Here is a 19,498-nt window from a genome sequence, read left to right on the forward strand (position 1 = left end):
CGGCAGCCAGACCCCCGATGCAGCAGTGGCTGGACCGCCACCTCCACACCACTGTGAGTTTGGCTGTCCACAGACCATCAAACTCATAATTAGGCCATTAGAGTTGATGGTCTCTGACAGAAATACATCCTTTGTGTGTGGCATTTTATAACTCAGCCTCGATTGCTTACTTTACATCACTCTACCGGAGCAATGTGGCATTTTCTACACTTCCCAACCAACTCCTCCTGTGTCTCTGGTTAGATAACACAAGCTCAGGAAGGTTGAGCTGCCAAAGGTGCATTATGTGGAGTTGAATACAAATAGTGGATTGGGCCCAGTTGGTTCTTACCTTACTGACTTAGAGGAAATATGACGAAAACCAGGCAAGGCTACAGGCAGTGTCCGAGGAGGCGGCTTTGTCATTGGAGAGCTGCTGGACGAAGTTGGGGTGAGGATTTCTTCATTCAGACTTAGGGCCTTATTTAGATCATGGCTGATGGAATACTCCCTCACAAACATGACGGATATCCTGTCTGACGTATTACGATCTCCGTAGGATACATTGGGATCGTAGTACAGCAGACTGGCTATCTTTCACATTTGTGATGGAGTATTACTCTCCCCCAATATCTAAATCAGGCCCTCAGTCTCTTTTTTGAAAGTTGAAAACCTCCAGCGGGAATAGGCTGGAGGTTGTAGCTGACAAGAGTTCCATGAGGCCTGATACCTCTTTTGTGAAGGACTGCTGAACAGGATTTGCTGCTGCAGGTAAGAACGTAGTGGGAGCTTCCACGAAGTCAGGCTGAACGGCGATTCACCTTTGGTGGCTAAATAAGCAGGTTAGAACTTGTCTCCTCTTGGTTCTCAGAGCAGTTCTTAGACAAAAGTTCCCAAGTATTGAATTCTCTCCATCTGGGCACCTTTAACACCACAACCAAGGGTCCAGGACTGGATGGACACTACGTGGTTGGGGGGGAGAACTCACTCAGACTGGGTCCAGGTGGGAGTTCCAGATGGTTGGAGGTTTTTCTGTGTATGAGTCTCTGATCAAGAAGCCAGCCAACTAGACTTTACGCCACTCTGGGTTCAAGAAGTGGAACAAGGCTCAAGCAGCAGGGCAGGTTTCAGGCAGGAAAGCAGTCCTTCCAGGTGCAGCAAGGCAATCTTCTAAAGTACACAGCAGCAGGCGGCAGTCCTCTGAGAGTCCTTCCTCAGGTCTAGAAAGTGAACTGAAGAGTGGGTTTGAGGGTCCTATCTTTATGCTTGTTGCCTTTGTTGAAGTATGAGAAGTTTCTAGAGAATTCCATTTTAAGTGCTTGAAGTTTCGTGCTACTCCTGCCCTGGCTCCAAGCTGGTTGTATGAACAATGTAGGGGTGACAATTCATTTTTGTGAAGGCAGAGCACAGCTTATTCAGTTGCAAGTGGGGCTGTGCCCAGCTCTACCCCCATCCTGCCATTGATGGCTCACACCTAATCCCTCTATTGTGTGGCTGTCTGGGAGGAATAAACCAAGTCCGTCTGCCAACTATTCCCAGTCATGTGATCCATGAACAGGCTGCAGTTACCAAATAGCTAGGACAGGAAAATGCAAACTTTCTAGATTTGGCATTTTTAAAATTGTAACTTACCATTAAAGAGGGTTTTCTGATAGATACATCTGCCGTGTGGATTCCTCACCTTGTGAATATCCCCTTGCGCCAGCAACATTTGGAAATTCTTTTCGTAGCTTTGCGCCGACGTGGACTTGGACGTCATAGAGGCACGGCATCGCTCGCTACTCCGCTGACGTCACCGACGCCTATAATAGGCCCACGAGGCGTGATGACATCAGTTCCCTTTTTTCCGCGTCATGGACGCTAACGGTTTTCTAGGGATCGTCCGTAGCTTTCTCAGTAACTTTTTTACTTTACATTCTTAGTATTTCTGTATCTCCTCTTTCGACATGTCTTCAAAGAAGACAGGTTTTAAGGCCTGTGGGGAATGCGGAAAGGCTATGTCCATTACGGACCCGCATGAATGCTGTTCGTGGTGTCTTAGCTCCGACCACGACGTCGAAGACTGCAGTTCCTGCAGGAAGATGACTCCTAAGGCCCTCCTGGAGAGAGAAGCTAAGCTTATTGTTGCAAAGCTTAAAGGAAGTAAGGAGAAGAAGAAATCGAGATCGCGGACTCGACGCTCGAGGTCAAGATCTCGCTCGAGGTCGCGTTCGGATTCGTCCTCGGCCCATGCTTCGAGGTCTTAAAAAAAGAAGCATAGGAAAAGATCTCATGAATCCCGACATCGTTCAAAGAAAGACTCGGGTTCTAAGCCGAAGTCGCAGGTGAAGCTGGTAGAGAAAGAAGTGGTGTCTTCGGCTTCTGAAGAGCATGACGCCGGAGGTGCGGCGTCGCATGCGAATTCACCTGGTTCGCCGAAGCAGGCAGCGGTTCCCTCTCTGGATCCAGCAGGTTCTCCGGATCGGGAGGATGAAGGTGAGGAGGAGATAGTTGGAGGGGGTGAGGCTCCGTTGCCCGAAGGCCTGTCGACTCAGGTGCACCAGCCTGAAGAGGAGGTCGACGTCGTATCGACTCCGCGCCCTCGAGATCCACCTGAGGGTTCGTTTCCATCCTTCCCGGCTCCAGGTCAGGGTCCGTCGCATTTTCTAAATGCGATGTATGGTATCTACTCCAGGGCTATGTACCCCTCTGGGATGCCTGTTTGTCCCACGGGTCCGATGGCATTTGGACTGGGTGTCCCCCAAACCTATGCCCCTGCGCCCTTTATGCCGGCTCCGGCGCCGCATTGGCATCTTCCGACACCGGCGAGGCCTTCGTCTCCGAAGCCTTCGACGCCGAAGTTGTCGACTCCGAATCCTTCGACGCCGGTTCCATCATCTCTGATGCCGAATCCAGTTCAACGTCGTGGAAGTCTTCCTCGCCCGGCGTCAGGCTCGGCGCGGGCTCCGACTTCGGTGGAGCCGACAGTGGATCAGACGGCTTCGAGGGTGAAGCACATTTCGAGGCGTGAAGCCCAGAGGCTGAAGGAAGAAGAGAGCTATCGTGAGGAGTATTTGGAGGAGGGTGAGCTACAGGATCCTGATGATACTTATGAGGATCTTTCGGTGGCCAGTGGTCTTGAACTGTCCCCTGAGTGGGATTTGGTTTCAGTATCAGATGAACCCTCTAAAGATGTGGCTCCTTACCATGTTGTGATTAAAAAAGCAGCAAATTTGTTGAACATTGCATTACCTACTGCTGAGTTCAAGTCAAATCTACCTCACGGAGGTTCTTCACTCTCCTTCATCGGTGACTGAACCATTACTGCCATTTAATAATGCCCTAAGAGATCCTATTTTAGAGGTTTGGAAGAAACCTTTATCAACTCCAGCTGTGTCTAGAGCTGTTGCCAGGAGGTACAGGACTGCTCCAGATGACCCAGAATTTTTATCTACTCACCCTCTTCCTGAGAGTTTGGTGGTACAGGCATCCTGTTCCAGACGATCATCAGGGGCTTTTCCTCAAGTTCCGGCAGAAACGGAGTCGAGAAAGCAGGATCAGGCTGCTAAAAAGATTTTCTCTTCTGCTAGTATGGCACTTAAGTCCACAAATGCGACCTGCCTGATGGGTCGTTATGTTCACGCCCTTATGGATACTGTTAAACAGTTGGTACCCAAATTACCTGAGGAGGATAGAAAAGACTTCCAGGAAGTTATCTCTGATACTCAGGCTGCAGCAAGGCAGGTGATTCAGAGTGGGTTGGACACGGCGGACTCTGTGGCGAGGATCATGGGCTCTTCTGTTGCTACGAGGAGAGCTGCATGGCTGAAGTCTAGTGAGTTTTCTACAGATGTCCAATCTACATTGTTGGATCTCCCTTTCAATGGTTCTGGCTTGTTTGGCAAGAAAGCTGACGCTGCTTTAGAACGTTTTAAGGACAGCAGAGCAACAGCCAAGTCATTGGGCCTTCAAACTAGGGGCACTTTTGGAAGCCGTACTAGAGGTTTTAGCAGATCTCACCCTTGCACAGGTTCTTCAAGTGCTGCTGGAAGAGGACTGGATGGTGTCGATCGACTTGCAGGATGCTTATTTTCATATTCCCACCTTGAAGTTGCACAGAAAGTATCTCCGTTTTACGGTTGGGTGCAAGCACTACCAGTTTGCGGTCCTTCCGTTTGGTCTTACTACTGCGCCTCGAGTCTTCACCAAGGTGATGGCAGTGGTGGCAGCTCATCTCAGGAGGTCGGGGATTCCAATATTCCCGTATCTGGACGACTGGCTGATCAAGGTGGAGTCGCCGGAGAAGGTGCTCCATCATCTGCAAAAGACAACTCAGTTGTTGCACAGGTTGGGTTTTTCGATAAATGTACCCAAGTCTCACCTGGTGCCCTCCCAGCGCAACCTGTTCATAGGTGCGGTACTGGACACTACTGTATGTCGTGCATTCCCTCCTCCTCAAAGGATTCGCGACATACAGGAAATGATTCCTTTATTCTTCAATGGAGCGGTTGTTCCATTCCTGAAGGTCCTTCGCCTGCTCGGTCTGATGGCTTCTTGCATTCTATTGGTCAACCATGCACGCTGGCACATGAGGGCGCTCCAGTGGTGCCTCCGCAGGCAGTGGTATCAGCACAACGGAGATCTCAGGGAGTCAGTGAGGATCTCCAGAGAAGCTGTGGCGGATCTGTCTTGGTGGAGCGTGGAAGGCAATCTGTCGCAAGGAAAGCCTTTTCAACTTCCTCCATCGGTGGCCATGGTAATATCGGATGCATCCACTCTAGGGTGGGGTGCTCATCGGGGGGATCTGGAGGTCAAGGGTCTTTGGTCTCCGGAGGAAAGGTTGCTTCATATCAACCTTCTAGAGTTGCGGGCGATACGTCCGGCGCTCAAGGCCTTCCTCCCTTCCCTTCGCTATCAGTCGGTTCAGGTCCTTACGGACAACACGACCGCGATGTGGTACATCAGCAAGCAGGGAGGAGTGGGGTCGCAGTGTCTCTGCAGAGATGCTCTGCGTCTCTGGTCCTGGGTTCAGGACCATCAGATTTGCCTGATGGCAAATCATCTGGCCGGAGTTCAGAACGTTCGTGCAGACAGTCTCAGTCGGCAGTTCTCAGCCGACCACGAGTGGAGGCTTCATCCGGAGGTGGTTCGTCACGTCTTTCGGACGTGGGGAACTCCTCAGGTGGACCTTTTTGCCACTCTAGAGAATGCTCACTGCCCGTTATTCTGCAGTCTTCAGTTTCCGATGCAAGGAGCCTTGGGGGACGCGTTTCAGTTGAGTTGGAAAGGACGACTCCTTTACGCGTTTCCTCCCATACCTTTGATTCCTCGGATTCTGAGGAAAATTCGCCAAGACCGGGCCCAAGTCATATTGATTGCCCCGGATTGGCCAAGAAGGGTGTGGTACTCAGACCTTCTCCACTTCTCCTCTCACCCGCCTCTCCGTCTCCCTTTCAGGGCAGATCTCCTCTCCCAGATGGAGGGGCAGGTTCTACACCCCCACCTCCAGACCTTACATCTTCATGCCTGGAGATTGAACGGGGCAACCTGAGTTCTTTTTCTCTCCCGCCTGACGTGGTGGATGTCATCTTATCAGCCATTCAGAAAAGGGGGTGGTGATGAACAGAGTGTCTGAATTAAGCAGACCACTCTTACCCAGTCCAAAGATCAGGGCTTGATCCATCACCGTTATTTATCTCACTGCACCATCCCAGCTCAGAACCTGGCTATATGCAAATCAGTCTGTCCCTGGCCCAGTGCATCATGGGAACAGGGCAGACTAAACTACCAAGCCAATTCTTCACCAGAAAGGAGACAAGCTACCGGGGACCGGTTTCTGGCATTTCAGCCTTCTTCGGCCCGGCTTGCTTGAATCCTGATGGTGCAGTGAGAAAGGGACTCATGTCTGAGTATACCCTGCCACACCTATAGTGGCCAAAAACGATTCAGAAAAGGGGGTGGTGATGAACAGGGTGTCTGAATTAAGCAGACCACTCTTACCCAGTCCAAAGATCAGGGCTTGATCCATCACCGGTATTTATCTCACTGCACCATCCCAGCTCAGAACCTGGCTATATGCAAATCAGTCTGTCCCTGGCCCAGTGCATCGTGGGAACAGGGCAGACTAAACTACCAAGCTAATTCTTCACCAGAAAGGAGACAAGCTACCGGGGACCGGTTTCTGGCATTTCAGCCTTCTTCGGCCCGGCTTGCTTGAATCCTGATGGTGCAGTGAGAAAGGGACTCATGTCTGAGTATACCCTGCCACACCTATAGTGGCCAAAAACGATTCAGAAAAGGGGGTGGTGATGAACAGAGTATCTAAATTAAGCAGACCACTCTTACCCAGTCCAAAGATCAGGGCTTGATCCATCACCGTTATTTATCTCACTGCACCATCCCAGCTCAGAACCTGGCTATTTGCAAATCAGTCTGTCCCTGGCCCAGTGCATCATGGGAACAGGGCAGACTAAACTACCAAGCCAATTCTTCACCAGAAAGGAGACAAGCTACCGGGGACCGGTTTCTGGCATTTCAGCCTTCTTCGGCCCGGCTTGCTTGAATCCTGATGGTGCAGTGAGAAAGGGACTCATGTCTGAGTATACCCTGCCACACCTATAGTGGCCAAAAAGGATTCAGAAAAGGGGGTGGTGATGAACAGAGTGTCTGAATTAAGCAGACCACTCTTACCCAGTCCAAAGATCAGGGCTTGATCCATCACCGTTATTTATCTCACTGCACCATCCCAGCTCAGAACCTGGCTATATGCAAATCAGTCTGTCCCTGGCCCAGTGCATCGTGGGAACAGGGCAGACTAAACTACCAAGCCAATTCTTCACCAGAAAGGAGACAAGCTACCGGGGACCGGTTTCTGGCATTTCAGCCTTCTTCGGCCCAGCTTGCTTGAATCCTGATGGTGCAGTGAGAAAGGGACTCATGTCTGAGTATACCCTGCCACACCTATAGTGGCCAAAAACGATTCAGAAAAGGGGGTGGTGATGAACAGAGTGTCTGAATTAAGCAGACCACTCTTACCCAGTCCAAAGATCAGGGCTTGATCCATCACCGTTATTTATCTCACTGCACCATCCCAGCTCAGAACCTGGCTATATGCAAATCAGTCTGTCCCTGGCCCAGTGCATCATGGGAACAGGGCAGACTAAACTACCAAGCCAATTCTTCACCAGAAAGGAGACAAGCTACCGGGGACCGGTTTCTGGCATTTCAGCCTTCTTCGGCCCGGCTTGCTTGAATCCTGATGGTGCAGTGAGAAAGGGACTCATGTCTGAGTATACCCTGCCACACCTATAGTGGCCAAAAACGATTCAGAAAAGGGGGTGGTGATGAACAGAGCGTCTGAATTAAGCAGACCACTCTTACCCAGTCCAAAGATCAGGGCTTGATCCATCACCGTTATTTATCTCACTGCACCATCCCAGCTCAGAACCTGGCTATATGCAAATCAGTCTGTCCCTGGCCCAGTGCATCGTGGGACCAGGGCAGACTAAACTACCAAGCCAATTCTTCACCAGAAAGGAGACAAGCTACCGGGGACCGGTTTCTGGCATTTCAGCCTTCTTCGGCCCGGCTTGCTTGAATCCTGATGGTGCAGTGAGAAAGGGACTCATGTCTGAGTATACCCTGACACACCTATAGTGGCCAAAAACGATTCAGAAAAGGGGGTGGTGATGAACAGAGTGTCTGAATTAAGCAGACCACTCTTACCCAGTCCAAAGATCAGGGCTTGATCCATCACCGTTATTTATCTCACTGCACCATCCCAGCTCAGAACCTGGCTATATGCAAATCAGTCTGTCCCTGGCCCAGTGCATCATGGGAACAGGGCAGACTAAACTACCAAGCCAATTCTTCACCAGAAAGGAGACACGCTACCGGGGACCGGTTTCTGGCATTTCAGCCTTCTTTGACCCCTATAGTGGCCAAAAACGTTTCAGAAAATCATTTTGTCCACCATAAGCGTGGAAGGGTATACTCAGATGTGAGTCCCTTGCTCATTGCACCATCAGGATTCAAGCAAGCCGGGCCGATGACGGCTATAATGCCAGAAACCGGTCCCCGGAAGCTTGTTTCCTTCCCAGTGAAAGAATTGGCTTGGTAGTTTTGTTTGCCCTGTTCCCATGATGCACTGGGACAGGGACAGACTAATTTGCATGTAGCCAGGTTCTGAACTGGGATGGTGCAGTGAGCTAAAAAACGGTGATGGATCAAGCCCTGATCTGTTGACTGGGTAGGAGTATTCTGCTTAATTCAAAAGCTCTGTCCATCACCACACCCTTTTCTGAATCATTTTGTCCACCATAAGCGTGGAAGGGTATACTCAGATGTGAGTCCCTTGCTCATTGCACCATCAGGATTCAAGCAAGCCGGGCCGATGACGGCTGTAATGCCAGAAACCGGTCCCCGGAAGCTTGTTTCCTTCCCAGTGAAAGAATTGGCTTGGTAGTTTGGTTTGCCCTGTTCCCATGATGCACTGGGACAGGGACAGACTAATTTGCATGTAGCCAGGTTCTGAACTGGGATGGTGCAGTGAGCTAAAAAACGGTGATGGATCAAGCCCTGATCTGTTGACTAGGTAGGAGTATTCTGCTTAATTCAGAAACTCTGTCCATCACCACACCCTTTTCTGAATCATCTTATCAGCCAGGCGTGACTCCACTAAGTCCATCTATTCTTATAGGTGGTCGAAATTTGTCTCTTGGTGTGGGGAGAAATGTGTAAACCCTTTGTGTGCCCATTTATCTGATGTTCTTCAGTTTGCCCTATCTCTGGCGCAACAGGGGCTTGCTGTTGCCACAGTGAAGGGTTATCTTTCAGCGCTGTCGGCATTTCTCTGCCATCTCTTTTTAAATCTCCTGTGGTTTTAAGGTTTTTGAAGGGCCTCACGAATAGGTTCCCTCCTACTCCTTTTATTGTTCCTCGGTGGGACTTAAATCTTGTTTTGACCTTTCTGATGGGTGCTCCCTTTGAGCCTCTTCACAAATTTCCTATGAGGCTTTTGACTCTTAAGACAGTTTTCCTCGTTGCAATTACCTCGGCAAGGAGGGTAAGTGAGCTTCAAGCTCTTAGTTCTAAGCCCCCTTTCTTGTCCAATCATGCTGATCGATTGGTTCTTAGGACCAGGGCTGCTTTTCTGCCTAAGGTGGTGACTCCTTTCCACCTTGGTCAATCTGTTACCCTCCCTACCTTTTATCCTCCCCCACACCCTTCCAGGGAGGAGGTGAGATTACACCGTCTGGACCCCAAGAGGGCGGTGTCTTTTTACCTGGACAGAACTAAAGAATGTCGATTGGATGACCAGCTCTTCGTTGGTTTTGCTGGCTGCAAGAGAGCAAGAGCTGTCCATAAGAGAACTTTATCAAGATGGATCGTCCTCTGTATAAAGATCTGCTACTCTTTGGCCGGTAAGGAACCTCCAGAGGGTATTCGGGCTCATTCTACTCGAGCTAAGTCATCAACCTCTGCTTTGGCAAGAGGTGTTCCTGTAGAGGATATTTGTAGGGCGGCTACTTGGTCTTCCCTCCACACTTTCGCGAAGCATTACTGCTTGGATTCCGAAGTGAGGAGGGACGGTCATTTTGCACGCTCTGTTCTCCAGGATTTCCTGGTCTAGAAGAGTGGACACCTTCCTCCGGGAGTGGGGACTGCTGTGGGACTCTTCACAAGGTGAGGAATCCACACAGCAGATATATATATCAGAAGAACAAGTTACTTCCCTTCGGTAATGTTTTTTCTGGTAGATACAATATCTGCCTGTGGATTCCTCACTGACCCACCCGCCTCCCCGTTGTCCACTCTTCTAGGTCAGAGTTTCTTTAATGTATTATTTTATTGTCAAGGAGTTGTTTATTTCAAATGTTTTATTGCATTTGCTTCACACCGTGTGTGTTACCTTGATATCTGTACTGTGTATATTTCTACTGTCATTGGTCCGTCCGTGTGCCTCGAAGGCACGGAAAAAAGGGCGGAACTGATGTCATCACACCGGCGTGGGCCTATTATAGGTGTCGGTGACGTCAGCGGAGTCGCGAGCGATGCAGTGCCTCTATGACGTCCAAGTCCACGTCGGCGCGAAGCTACGAAAAGAATTTCCGAATGTTGCTGGCGCAAGGGGATATTCACAAGGTGAGGAATCCACAGGCAGATATTGTATCTACCAGAAAACGCGTTACCGAAGGTAAGTAACTTGTTCTTTAATTACAATTTTTCAGACACCAAACATGAAATCTTTATCTGTTCTCAATCAAATGTTAGCACTTATTAAATATAATAAGGCAACACAATTTTATCCTATGGCAGAGATAGGCCCCACAGTAGTGAAAAACGAATTTAGGAGTTTTAACTACCAGAACATGTCAAACTTAAAAGTACATGTCCAAAACCTGAGAGGTTTTTTAAAGTTATTGTAATCACGCTTTCTCTTATTTCTGTCCTTTAAAATATGCTTCGAAAGACATTTTTAAAATTCTTACTCGCTAAAATCCGTGTCCTACTTTTGGGGAGTGGAATTTGCATAAAGGTTTGATGGCTTGTAGAAGATTACTTTTGTGGTGGAGTGTGTGGCACTCCGTGAAATGGATCTTTCCCTCACCGTGAGGATCGCGGGCAGCCATTAGCAAGTTGCCACGCGCTCTCTATGGTTAACGCACTAGTTTTTGCATGCTGTCCTGCCATTACCTCATAAAATGGCACGCCTAAGGCAAGCCTGTCTGCGCCCTTCCACGTCCGACCGTGGCCAGGGTACTACGATCCCTACTCCCATCAGGAGGCCATCCGTAAAATATTCAAAGGAACAGTTGTTGAGCCTTAAAAGCGCTATGCTCCTCGAGTGTAGCTTTTAAATCCTGAATCCTTGTCCTTTAACTGTCCTTGTTGCAGTGCTGCATTTAACATGGACCTATATAAAGGTTATAGCTCGCCTGTTGCCCCTTTAAGGTTTAATAAGGCCCAGGTTAAGGTGGATATGAATCAGCACAAAAATTACATAATGATTATGTATTCTATAACATAAACTGTCGATCACTCCCCAAACACAAGTCAGACATTTTGGACCTCTTGGTCAATGAACACCCTGATGCCATTTTTCTCACGGAAACATGGTTACAGGAGTGTTCAGGACCGGGCATTGCGTTTGCTTTACCTCCCAACTATTTAATAGTCAGGAGAGACAGTATTTTAAAATTGGGTGGCGGTATTGCAAATATTTATAAAGATTGCTACACTTGCAAATGTGAACACTTGCCTTTTATTGGCTGTGAGGCTGCATCATTTAAACGTATCATTAGTCCTCAGGTTACTTTTTCTGGCATCTTGCTCTACCGCCCCCCGGGACCTGCAGGGGTATGGGCAGACTCTTTTCCTCATCTAGTGGCTCCATATCTCCTGGACACCGCTAATTTGACTATTTTGGGGGATTTTAACATGCATTTCGATGATCCAGCATGCTCCATTAGCACTACACTCATTTTAGATCTAGCAGCTATGAACACTTCGCTATGTAATTCGGGTTCTACTCACGTTGCGGGTCATTTTTTGGACCCATTTTCTCTAACCTACTGAACATTAGTTTACTTCCAGCACTTCCTGTTCTCTGGTCGGATCACTTTCTGCTGAGTTGTCAAGTCAGTAAAGTTTCTCCAAGCCCTGCCCTCAATATGTTTAGTGACAAGGGAAACTTTAGAAACTGGGGTAAACTAAACATGGATACCTTTAATAAGATTTGAACTGAGTGTCCCCATTACCAGCCCACTTTTGTAGCTAATGTGAATGTAATACATAATTGGCTACTTAATTCCGTTGATGTCTGCCTACCATTTTCAGGCAAAAAGATGAAGAACCACCGGCCCCCTGGTTCTCTGAGAATCTAAAAGAAGAAAAAAGCAAATGTAAAGCATCTGAGAGACACTGGAGAAAGAACTATGCCCCTGATACTAAATTAGCCTATAAATTGACAAAAAGTGACTATCATGCACTTTGTAAAGCCGCGCGAGCTGAGTATGTGACATCCACTATTACTAAAGCTCAAAACAAAGCCAAAATACTTTTCAAATTTGTAAAAGAATTATCGGGGGCAAAGTGCGTGCCTAAATCTCCTGATCTCACTGAATCACAATGTGATGAACTTGCCAAGTTCTTTCTCAACAAAGTAGAAAAAATCTGTTACACTGAAACTAGTCTGACCAGTTGATAGCTAACAGTAAATGACGACTCTCGATCAGCCTATTATAAGTATTATCCCTCAGGCTAGAACATCTTTGACCGCCACTAGCAATCTAATAACTTGGACACCTCTAGACATCAACGCTTTTAGGCAAATTTATAATAGCTTGAAATCTGGTTCCCCTAAGGACCCTGGCCCTCTTTCTGTGCTCCAGAAATTTGAAACGTCATCCCTGATGCTAATTATGGAGTTGCTTAATGCCTCCCTAATGGAAGCCAAGGTACCATCTATGTGAAAAGAAGCAATGGTTCTTCCACTTTTAAAAAAAGTTAATGCTGATCCTACACAACTATCTAATTTATGGCCCATGCTCCTTCTTGAAAATGTTGGAAAAACATGTCAACATTCAATTATCATCTTTTGTTGAATCACATACTTTCCTACATAGCTCACAGTCCGGTTTTCGACCAGGCTTCTCTACGGAGCCCACCTTATTAGGTGTCACAGAAATGTTACGCAACCGTTTGGATAATGGTGATACCGTGGCACTTATACTTCATGATCTAAGTGCCGCGTTTGACACGGTCTCTCATGCGCTGCTCTTGCAAGCTTTACAATCTTTGGGAGTGACTGGTGTAGCACTCAACTGGCTAAAAGGCTCTCTGGTGGATTGCACCTTTCAAGTTTTCTCTCCTACATCTAGTTCAAACAGTACTCTTCACCCTATGGTGTCCCTCAAGGCTCTATTCTGAGCCCGTTGTTATTTAATATCTATGTTAGGCCTAAGACGCTTATTGCTGAAGAATCGGGGCTCTCCCTTTTCTCCTGCGCTGATGATACCCAGATTGTCTTCTCTCTATCAGCTGATAGAGCATCCAACCCATCCTCCCTCCAATTGGGTTTGAGAAATATCGCAGGATGAATGCAAACCAACCTGCTTAAACTAAATGGAGAGAAGACTGAGGTGCTATTACTGGGCTAGAAAAAGGATTTATGGGGCCCCCGACCTTGGCCATCTGAAATGGGTGTCCTACCCCTACCCCGTCAACAGGTTCGGAATTTAGGGGTCATAATCGATGAACAACTTTCTATGAGGCAGCAAGCGCTGAAAGTGTCGCCCACTTGTTTTACCATCCTTAAATGGCTCAGAAAAATCCTCTGGAGGATGCCATCTTCCACACAAAGTGCTGTGGTCCATGCCCTTATTACATCTAGGCTGGATTACGGCAACATTCTATATCTTGGAGCCAATAAGGATGTAATGTGAAATCTGCAACTGGTCCAAAATGCGGAGGCCAGGCTGCTCTGCAAGATCCCCAAAACATCTCTGTTTCAGGCGCTCTTCGCGACCTGCATTGGCTCAGGGTTGAGAACCGATTAAAGTTCAAAGCCTTGAGCTATATGTTCAGAATCAGAAGTGGCAAGGCACCTCAATATTTGAATACTTTAGTTCATCTTTACCTTCCATCACATAATTTACGTTCAGCCACACAGGCTAACTTCACTGTGCTGAGGATCAGGCTGTCCTGCATGGGCGGCCGGTCATTTTCTTATCATGGCCCACTGATGTGGAACTCCCTTCCGATGGCACTACGGACTAAAACCAGTTATGCGAACTATAGTAACGGTTTAAAAACCTGGCTGTTTAATATGTAGAGCCTATCTTCTTGTCCTTCCTCTGCCCTGACAGGCGGCGCCGAGAAACCCTTGGGTAGTTGTGCGCCTAACAAGACTAAATTAACAATAACAATAACCTTTTAATTTCAGTGTACCCTGCCCTATGGGCTACCTAATGCATACCATAGGTGTCGTTTATATGTAATAAAAGGGGAGTTTAAGGCTTGGCAAGGTGGGTATTTTGCCAAGCCCAATTGGCAGTTTAAAACTGCATTCAGGCTAAAAGGGCAGGCCTGTGACATGTTATTCAGGGGCTATTAAAGTGGGTGGCACGATTTGTGGTATAGACCCACTAGTAATATTTAAGTTACAGGCCCTTGGTATGTGACATACCACTTTACTTGGGACATATAAGTAAACTGATTATATCAATCAGGTGCACACCAATTTTACAAGCGCTTTTTTACCAGTTAGCAGTTCTAAAGTGCAGGGGGGCCTAAAGCCCCCCCACCCCAAAATTCAGACAAAATAGGAGTGTGAAGGAAAAAATGTTTATGGGTGACTCTGCAGAAAGTGCTAAGTCAACATTATGTTTGCCCAAGTGTAAGAAAAAAAGGGAAAGTGTTGAACTTTAGAGGGTTAGATTTACTCTTCCCATTCCAATCAAAGCAACAGTAGGGAAAATGTTAGTCTTTAGGGGAATTGATATTCTATTCCCATTCCTAAACCATTTATAAAAAATACGTAACAAAAAAATATTTAAACATTTTTAAAATAAAAAATAATTGCGTTGTAGATTAATGCATTTGAATGCAATAGAAACAAAATAATTTCCTAATACAGAATGAATTTTAAAAATATAAAACAAGTTAAACATTTGTAAAATATGCTTCCCTCCCTACTATCCAAAAAAATCAAACAAACAAAAAACTAATGATATAAGTGAAACATGTTTAGTATTAAATGAGTTATTAAATTAACCATATACAATTAAAACAAATACATTCAAAACTCATGTACAATTTGTTTATTATATACACTGATTTACAAATTATTTAAAAAACAAGAAAGACATAAAATATCAACTAATCAATTAGATAATTTACAAAAATAACTATCAGCTAGTATTTTAATAAAATTCATTAGAAATAAAAAGCAATTATATGTATTTTCAATACCTTCCCATCCTAATCCCCCCTACAAGTCCAACAACCCACAACTAAGTAAATAATTACTAATTAAATGTTAGAAAATGCAAATTACACACTAAAATCACCCACTATACTAAAATAATTTAAATTGCAAACAATCAATTAAATAATTACATATATCTGTTAATTATTAATTTCATTAACAGAAAAACAAAAAACAATAATTTCTATTTAAAATAACGTTCCTTCTAATCTGCTACAAACCCAAACAACCAGCAACTAAATTGAAAAGTACTAGTTAGATGTAAAAAAAAGAAATTGCATATTACAATTTAAAACCATACTACATTTGTTTGGAAAAAATCATAATACTGATGCCTAAAACAATATAATACCTAAAAAACAATAGGATAACTAGTATATATAATGTTAATTAAAAATTAGATTTGATACAACTATATTAAGCAATATTATATACAGCAATAGTTTGAAAAAACTATATAAATTACCTAAAAAAACAATATTCTTAGCTCGTATATTATGTTGAACAATATTTTTTACTTGATGATATTTTGACATGATATTCTTATACCATGATTTTTATTCCTCTACAATTTGGTAATTCTTCACTGCAGGTAGCTACTGCTCCCTGCTCCTCTCCACCTTCCTCGTGACCAAAAGATATAAGAAGCAAATGCTCTCCCCAATTTTGCTCTTGCGCCACGCACACCCAGCCAACCGCAGCTTAGCCATCAGAAAAGTCCAAAAACTAATTTACCACATGCTTTTTGCAGCTGGTACTGGATGCGGTGATATTCCCCTTTCCGAGGGTAAATAACTGGTGAATCCTGGAATGAGCACTTGTAGGATGCTCGCATGAGCACAGTCGGAGTTTGGCTCAGTCACAAGCATCTAAAAAACAGAACTGGTCAGCATAATTTGAAACCAAATTTCATTAAAATGATTTTTGTTATGGATTTCTGTAAAGGAATGGCCTAATAGCAACATATATATATATATAACATGAAGAAATTTGCCACCACAAACTGCTCCTCATACAGCAAATGACGATGAGCGACCCAAGGTTTCTGGTGCAAAATTAAAGTGCCTTTATTGCGCCCAGCAAATTCGCCATAACGCGTTTCACTTCTCAACGAAGCTTGATCACATGACGTATTGTGAGTGATCAGGACGGCTTTTAAAGTGCTAGTTACAGGAAATGGCCATAGTCAGTGCATGAAAGGCATAAACATAAAGGACATACTACAAATACAAATAACATTGCGGTACAGTGATTCATTATTGCTAAAATCACAGGGCATAAATATATAAAGTTGTTAAAATTCCAAGGTTCTAAAAAAACATCACATTTGATTATTTCTCTAAAAGAACCCCACAAGAATAAATAAATAAATACAGCCCTGTAGCACATTATTGTATAAATTCCTGCACAGTGCACAGTAATCACTTTTTTCCTTATAACTTATTTTTGCCTAACAAAAATGCCTTTAAACCAATAAAACCCAAGTGGGCCAATGAAATGCACTGCCATTTGGTTTCATCCTGAATTGTAAATGTAGCCCTTCCTTCAAAGAATCGTGTATATAGAACATTGTGCAAAAAACTGTGAGTGCATTTTGTTATCCTAAAAATAGAATCAACTCTTGCACATTATAATTAACTAAAACCCAGGGAACAGAGGCAGACTTTCAACAGTTTCATAGTGTAGTTACTCTCAATCATGATGACACCTCTCGTATACCAGTTCAGTTTTGTCCCAATAAAACACACATAAAACCCAGACAAGCACTTGAGCAATGGAATCTAAAGACATGTGTACAAATCCTCACTAGTGTTTAGCCCTTTTGGATTTTTGCTGTCAAGCTCCAGTATGTAACGAGTCTCGAGTAGACGTAATTTAGCTTCACGGCCCCCCTCGCTTTAATGGCAACAGCGTATCGATGACAAAATACTGGAGATGATTTGGATTCCCTTCATGCTTTGACTCAAAGTGCCTGGCAACTGGGTATGCCTGATCTTTACACGTGATTGCCCTGATGTGCTGGAGTATCCGTTTGTGGGCGGGTAGCTCAGTCGTCTGAAGCTGAACTCAGACAAGACGGAAGTCCTCGTCCTGGGACCATCTCCCTTTGCCTGGGACGACTCCTGGTGGCCCCCTGCACTGGGCACCGCCCCCAAGCCAACGGACTATGCTCGCAACCTGGGCTTCATCCTGGACTCCTCCCTCACGATGTCCAAGCAAGTCAACGCCGTCTCGTCATCCTGCTTTAACACCCTGTGCATGCTCCGAAAGATCTTCCCGTGGATCCCCACCGAAACCAGGAAGACGGTCACCCAGGCCCTCGTCACCAGCCGACTAGACTACGGTAACACCCTCTATGCTGGAACCACAGCCAAACTCCAGAAAAGACTCCAGCGCATACAGAACGCCTCTGCACGACTCATCCTCGACATCCCCCGTCACAGCCACATCTCTGCACATCTGAGAGACCTGCACTGGCTCCCTGTCAACAAGAGGATCACGTTCAGACTCCTCACCCACGCACACAAGGCTCTCCACGACATGGGCCCCAAATACCTCAACAGTCGCCTCGCATTCTACACACCCACTCGCCAGCTTCGATCCGCCAGCCTCGCCCTCGCCACCGTCCCACAAATTCGCAGATCCACTGCCGGAGGAAGATCCTTCTCCTACCTGGCGGCCAAGACATGGAACTCCCTCCCCACCCACCTACGGCTGACCCAGGATCATCTCGCCTTCAGGAAACAACTCAAGACCTGGCTGTTCGAGGAGTACCGACTCCCCCTCCCCCCATCGCCTTGAGACCCTAGCGGGTGAGTAGCACGCTCTACAAATTTGCTGATTGATTGTAGTCTGGTGCTTCCAACATACCTCAACCCACAAGGACACTCCAGCACATAAACTGCGTGATCAGTTTTGCAAGTTTGTCTTTTGGTGATTTGGATAGGTTCCTTTTTAAACGGGCTGCTGTAGTGGGTTTTATTACACCCAAAACTGCACGCTTTGCACTGTGGACACTTTTTGAAACCCTTACTTAGAGCCATCCATGTACTCAGAGTTGATGTTACTGGGCTGTTGCTCACCAGAGCCCTACCCATAGACGGTGACCTTCTAAATGTGAGTGCCGGTTTGTTAGCTACACTCTGTCCAATTATGGGGTCTCCCTTGATCAGGTTCCAATTCTTATAGAAAATCTTCCTGAGTTCCGAGTGTTGCCTGTTGTATGTAAGGATGATACGTGAATGGATACTGGGGTCCCTAGTTGTTTCTGATCTCTGTTTGACTTTGGGGATTAATGCCTCCTGCCTCGTCAAGCCTTGTGTACGCTTAATAGCCTTGTTGAGAACTTGATCAGCATACCCCCTGGCTAGAAAACGCAACCTGCTTGCCTCCTGTGCGATTGCACATTCAGCATATGAACTGCATATCCTCCTGATACGCAGCATCTCCCCATAAGGGATGCTGCGTATCAGGTGGGGCCGATGATGACTCACCGCATGCAGAACAGTATTCACTGCAGTAGGTTTCCTGTATAATATTGTAGCCAGGTTATTGTTCTCTACATATATTTCTACATCAAGGAAGCAAATAGATGTTGCATGTATAGAGGATGTAAACTGTAAATTTAAGCTGTTGTTGTTCAGCTCATCCACAAAAACCCTGGCACTGTCTTCCGAACCCCTCCAGAGGAAGAACAAATCATCTATGTATCTAAGGTACATAATTATGTGCTGTTCCATAATCTCTCTGTGATGCCCAGTGAGGACCTGCTCCTCCCACAGCCCCATGTGCAAACATGCGTAGCTGGGGGAGAAGCAGGCCCCCATCGCAACTCCCCTGGTCTGTTGGTATGCTTGGTTGTTAATGAGAAATAAATTCTGCTCCAAACACATCTGCACCATAGTAAGCAACATTTTGTTATGCAATGAAAAGTTCATAGGACGTCTATTCAGGAAGTGCTCAACCACTTTTAGTTCATCACAGTGCCTTATTGATGTATAAAGGGCAATTACATCCAAAGTCATTAAAAACATCTCAGGGCCCCATGTCACACGATCAATTTTACGTACAAAATCAGAAGTGTCCTGCACATAGGATTGTAATCCTTTGACCCAATGTTGTAAAAAAAAGTCAATGTATCTAGATGTATTTTCCATTGAACTATTTATGGCCGAGATAATCGGTCTACCCTGGGGTTTCTCTATGTTTTGTGCACTTTTGGTATCAAATAGAAAGTGGGGATGACAGGATGTTCTTTTCTCAAAAAGCGGTATTCTTCCTCTGAAATCAAACCCCCACTTCTCCAAGCCTGAAATTTCGAATATTGATCCATCGATACAGCTTTGATTGTCTGGATGTTTCCCCCAATTGTAACTCTGCTTCCACCAGGTACAGTTGGCGAGGCCACAGGACAAGATTTCCGCCTTTGTCTGCTTGTCTGACTATAATATTGCGGTCAGATTCCAACTTGCTAACTTGCTAATCAGCTGTTTGTAGCACCAATTTTGTTTGCTGATTGCAAAACATTTTTTGTTGGTGACGGTGTATAAT

At 45.8% G+C, this 19,498-nt stretch overlaps 1 protein-coding gene across 1 annotated transcript in view; it reads left to right on the forward strand.

The window, feature by feature from the left end:
- The window catches only part of MINDY4 (MINDY lysine 48 deubiquitinase 4), a 718,486-nt gene that overhangs the window by 667,662 nt on the left and 31,326 nt on the right, over positions 1-19,498 (forward strand). The window lies entirely within an intron of this gene.

The sequence above is a fragment of the Lissotriton vulgaris genome, chromosome 10, assembly GCF_964263255.1.
Source record: "Lissotriton vulgaris chromosome 10, aLisVul1.2, whole genome shotgun sequence".
In the NCBI taxonomy this organism is placed as follows: Eukaryota; Metazoa; Chordata; class Amphibia; order Caudata; family Salamandridae; genus Lissotriton; species Lissotriton vulgaris.